Genomic DNA, 6000 nt, shown 5'->3' with positions numbered 1-6000 from the left:
AGAGAACCCCTCTAGGCAAAACCTTAAGTTACAAAAAAGATACACAGACAGAAATAGTTATTCTATTCAGCACAATTCTTTTCTCAGCCATTTAAAGAAATCATAATCTAACACATACCTAGCTAGATTACTTACTAAAAGTTCTAAGACTCCATTCCTGTTCTGTCCCCGGCCAAGACGACTGCAGACAGAGACACAAACCCTTTCCTTTATATTTATGACACGCCCCCCAAATCTCAGCTAGGGTGAAACACTGGCTGGGATTTCTTCCTGGAGCTCTAGGAAAACAGAGTTAATAAGACACATGCATCTCTAAATATACTACCAAGTACATAAAGACTAACAATATTTTCCACATCTCAAGGACGATTTTAACCAGTTGATTCTGGGAAACTTTCACGGGAGAGTGCATCAGCCACTTTGTTAGAAGCTCCTGAGATGTGTTGGATGTCGAAATCAAAATCTTGGAGAGCTAAACTCCACCGAAGAAGTTTTTTGTTAGTTTCTTTGACGGTGTGAAGCCACTTTAGTGCAGCATGGTCGGTTTGCAGGTGGAAACGCCGTCCCCAAACATATGGGCGTAGCTTTTCCAGAGCGTAGACAATGGCATAACATTCTTTTTCAGAGACTGACCAGTTGCTTTCCCTCTCAGACAGTTTTTTGCTGAGAAACACTACAGGGTGGAATTCTTGATCAGGTCCTTTCTGCATTAAAACTGCTCCCACACCACGCTCGGATGCATCTGTGGTTACTAGGAACGGTTTGTCAAAGTCTGGGGCCCTTAGTACAGGGTCAGACATGAGTGTCGCTTTAAGCTTGTTAAAGGCCTTCTGACACTTTCCGGTCCACTGAACAGCATTTGGCTGTTTCTTTTTGGTTAGGTCTGTCAGTGGGGCAGCGATTTGGCTGTAGTGCGGTACAAATCGTCTGTAATAACCGGCCAAGCCTAAGAAGGATTGAACCTGTTTCTTTGACTTTGGGACAGGCCACTTTTGGATAGCATCCACTTTGGCCTGTAGGGGGCTGATAGTTCCTTGACCCACCTGGTGTCCAAGGTAAGTCACTCTGTTTAGGCCTATTTGACACTTCTTAGCCTTAACAGTTAGTCCTGCCTCCCTTATGCGCTCAAGGACTTTTTGTAGATGTTCCAGGTGGTCTGCCCAGGAATCCGAAAATATGGCCACATCGTCAAGGTAGGCGACTGCATATTTTCCTAATCCCGCTAGGAGACCATCTACAAGTCTTTGGAAAGTGGCGGGTGCATTTCGCAGCCCGAAAGGGAGTACATTAAATTCATACAGCCCGAGATGTGTGATGAAGGCTGACCTTTCCTTGGCAGATTCATCTAGCGGTACCTGCCAGTACCCCTTGGTTAAGTCCAAGGTAGAGATGAACTGGGCCCTTCCCAGTTTCTCTAATAGTTCATCTTTGCGTGGCATGGGATAGTTGTCTGGGCGAGTTACAGCATTTAGCTTACGGTAGTCCACGCAAAAACGTATTTCCCCATCTGGTTTGGGAACTAGAACCACTGGAGATGCCCATGCACTTTCAGAGGGGCGGATTACACCCATCTGTAACATATCCTGGATCTCCCGTTCTATAGCAGTTTTAGCTTGAGGAGACACCCGGTAAGGTTGGACCCTAATTGGGTGAGCATTACCTGTGTCAATGGAGTGGTATGCCCGTTCAGTCAGTCCTGGGGTGGCTGAGAACGTTGGCGCGTAGCTAGTGCACAGCTCCTGGATCTGCTGTCGCTGCATACGCCCAAGGGTCATGGAGAGGTTCACCTCTTCCACACCACCAGCACATTTCCCTTCGTAGTAGACACCTTCAGGCCACTCAGCGTCGTCTCCTCCCTGGGCTGTAAACTGACAAACCTTTAATTCTCTGGAATAAAAGGGCTTTAGAGAATTAATATGATACACCTTAGGCTTTCGGTTGGAGGTGGGGAATGCTATGAGATAATTAACAGCTCCCAGGCGCTCCTGGACCACGAATGGCCCTTCCCACGATGCTTCCATTTTATGGGCCTGGAGCACCTTTAAGACCATGACCTGGTCTCCTACTTTGAAGGAACGCTCTCTGGCATGTTTATCATACCAGGCTTTTTGCTCTTTTTGAGCATCCTGTAAGTTTTCTCTAGCAAGGGCTAAAGAGGTTCGGAGGGTGGTTTGTAGGTTGGTTACAAAGTCCAGAATGTTAGTTCCTGGAGAAGGTGTAAATCCCTCCCATTGCTGCTTCACCAACTGCAATGGCCCCTTAACCTCACGGCCATATACAAGTTCAAATGGGGAAAACCCTAAACTGGGATGTGGTACAGCTCTGTAGGCAAAGAGCAACTGCTGCAATACTAGGTCCCAATCATTGGAGTGCTCATTTACGAATTTACGTATCATGGCCCCCAAAGTTCCATTAAACTTCTCCACCATGCCATTTGTTTGATGATGGTAAGGAGTGGCAACCAAGTGATTTACCCCATGAGCTTCCCAAAGGTTTTTCATAGTTCCTGCCAGGAAATTAGTCCCTGCATCTGTGAGGATGTCGGAGGGCCAACCTACCCTGGCAAAAATGTCTGCTAGTGCCTGGCACACACTTTTAGCCCTGGTGTTGCTTAGAGCTACTGCTTCCGGCCATCGGGTGGCAAAATCCATGAAAGTCAGTATGTACTGCTTTCCTCTGGGTGTCTTTTTCGGAAAAGGACCCAGAATATCCACAGCTACTCGCTGAAATGGAACTTCAATGATGGGGAGTGGCTGGAGAGGAGCTTTGACCTGGTCTTGGGGTTTTCCCACTCTTTGGCACACCTCACAAGACTGGACATAGGTAGAAACATCCTTGCCCATTCCCTCCCAGTGGAATGACCCCCCCAAACGGTCTTTGGTCCTGTTCACCCCAGCATGGCCACTAGGGTGATCATGGGCTAAGCTCAAGAGCTTGGCCCGGTATTTAGTTGGAACTACCAACTGTCTCTGAGGATGCCAGTCTTCCTGGTGTCCCCCAGAAAGAGTTTCCTTGTATAAAAGTCCTCTTTCTACAACAAACCTGGATCGATTAGAAGAGCTGAGAGGCGGTGGGTTGCTCCGTGCCGCCGTCCAAGCTCTCTGGAGGCTTTCATCTGTTTCCTGTTCGGTCTGGAACTGTTCCCTTGATGCTGGAGACATCAGTTCCTCATGGGATTGTGGACCTAGGCTTGGTCCCTCTGGAAGCGATATAGGGGATGGAGCTGTTTCTGTTGACTGTGAACCGCTCTCCGCTGGTGCACTATGTTGGGATTCAGGCTCCGGCTGAGCCTCTTGTGTAGGGTTATCGGCTGCTGCCAGTTCAGGTTCGGTGGGGCCCTCTGGTGTTGAGGTTGCAAGTACTGGATTCAGTGCTGACACGGGGTCTGGTGTTGGTTGTTCGGCTGGTTCCGGTTCTGGGACTGGTTCCGTCTGGGTCTCTGGGACTGGATCCACTACTGCTGTTGCAGACATTGGCCTGGGGTCCAGGTCCATCACCTCTGACTGGGTCCTGATAGAAGTTTCCGGAACAGAGCTAGGCCTCACGGCTTGTTTAGCCTGGTTGCGGGTGACCATTCCCACCCTCTTGGCCTGCTTCACATGATTGGCCAAGTCTTCCCCCAACAGCATGGGGATGGGATAATCATCATAGACTGCAAAAGTCCACATTCCTGACCAGCCCTTGTACTGGACAGGCAACTTGGCTGTAGGCAAATTGAAAGAGTTGGACTTGAAGGGTTGAATCGTCACTTGGATCTCTGGGTTGATTAAATTGGGGTCCACTAAGGAAGCATGGATAGCTGACACTTGTGCTCCGGTGTCCCTCCACGCGGTGACCTTCTTCCCACCCACACTCACAGTTTCCCTCCGCTCCAAGGGTATCTGGGAGGTATCTGGGCCTGTGGACCTCTGGTGTGATTCCGGTGCAATGAACTGTAATCTGTTGGGGTTCTTGGGGCAGTTGGCCTTTACATGCCCCAGCTCGTTACACTTAAAACATCGTCCAGCTGACGGGTCACTGGGGCGAGGAGGGTTGCTGGAGAACGGGGTGGTGGGACGATAAGGGGTCTGGAGGGTTCTTTGGGAGGTAGGTGGGGCTTTGGGCGGCCCCCGGTAATAGGGTGTGGTCTGGGGTGGTCCCTTCTGGTCTCCGCTCCAACTGCGACCAGTTTTCTTCTTCTCTGCCACCTCCACCCATCTGGCTCCAATCTCTCCTGCCTCAATTACAGTTTTGGGTTTCCCATCTATGATGTATCTTTCTATTTCCTCAGGAACACCCTCTAAGAATTGTTCCATTTGCATTAGGAAGGGCAAATTTACTGGAGATTCAACACTTGCTCCTGATATCCAGGCATCCCAATGTTTTACAATGTGGTAGGCATGTCGGGTAAATGACATGTCTGGTTTCCACCTTAGGGCTCTGAACCTCCGACGAGACTGCTCGGGTGTTATCCCCATTCTGACTCTCGCCTTGGATTTAAACAGTTCATACTTGTTCATGTGTTCTTTAGGCATTTCAGCTGCCACCTCAGCTAAGGGTCCACTGAGCTGCGGCCTCAGCTCTACCATGTATTGGTCAGTAGAGATGTTGTACCCAAGGCAGGCCCTTTCGAAGTTTTCTAAGAAGGCCTCAGTATCATCACCTGCCTTGTAGGTGGGGAACTTTCTGGGATGGGAAGTGGTACCTGGAGAAGGATTGCTAGGGTTTGTTGGTATATTCTGCTGGGCCTTTATCCTCTCCATCTCCTCCACATGCTTCCTCTCTTTTTCCTTCTCCTCCTCCTTCAGCCGCATGAGTTCTATCTGTCTTTCATGTTCCCTTTGTTTTTCCTCAGCCTGAAATTTGGCTAATTCCAGCTGTAGTCGAGCTGAGGATTTGGCCATTCTAACCTCTCTGTTTTTAACTAACTTTACACCCGAGGTTTAGAAATAAACAAACAAAACTTGGCTGTAAACTTTTGCTGTGCTGGAATAGAGTACCTATTCTCTGATAGTGATTGTCAGCCTACAGAAAAAGACAATTCCCTTGTCTCTGCTCTGGGCTCAAATTAAAGCAAAAAACCTCCAACTACTTGGGAAACTGCTTACCCAGCCCAAAGAAAAAAAAAAATTTCTTTTCAAACCTGTGCTCCTTGTAAAACAAAAAAAAAAATCAAAATCCTAAAAAAAAACCCTGCCACTTTTGTCTCCAGGCAAATGGGTAGAGCACACACCCCCTATTTACTTTTAGGAAGAAAAGAAAAAAAAAAAACCTCTGGGTTGGAAGACTGTGAATTTCCCTGCAGGAGTTAAGTACCCTGCCTCCAGGCAAGAAAACCTGCAATTCACAAGATAATCCCCTTTTGTCTCTGCTTGGCCACAAAGCAGAGAGAAACCAAGCTGCTTTCAGTTTCAAAGCTGCCTTCTGGACTTCCTAAAAATTCCTTTTTAAAATCTGTATTTCTAGTTCAAAAAATCTCAACTGGATCTCAAAATGATTTCAGGTTAATCCCACCACTGTGCCACCATGTCAAGGTTCCTCCCCCACTCTGAACTCTAGGGTACAGATGTGGGGACCTGCATGAAAAACCTCCTAAGCTTATCTTTACCAGCTTAGGTCAAAACTTCCCCAAGGTAACAAATATTACCCCCGTTATCCTTGGAATGGCCGCTACCACCACCAAACTGATACTGGTTACTGGGGAAGAGCTGTTTGGACGCGTCCTTCCCCCCAAAATACTTCCCAAAACCTTGCACCCCACTTCCTGGACAAGGTTTGGTAAAAAGCCTCACCAATTTGTCTAGGTGACTACAGACCCAGACCCTTGGATCTTAAGAACAATGAACAATCCTCCCAACACTTGCACCCCCCCTTTCCTGGGAAATGTTGGATAAAAAGCCTCACCAATTTGCATAGGTGACCACAAACCCAAACCCTTGGATCTGAGAACAATGAAAAAGCATTCAGTGTTTTACAAGAAGACTTTTAATAAAAAATAGAAGTAAATAGAAATAAAGAAAT

The sequence above is a fragment of the Lepidochelys olivacea genome (assembly GCF_965140295.1).
Source record: "Lepidochelys olivacea isolate rLepOli2 genome assembly, chromosome: 7".
Taxonomy (NCBI): Eukaryota; Metazoa; Chordata; order Testudines; family Cheloniidae; genus Lepidochelys; species Lepidochelys olivacea.
The sequence above is the reverse complement of the archived record's forward strand: the minus strand, read 5'-3'. Positions refer to the sequence as shown.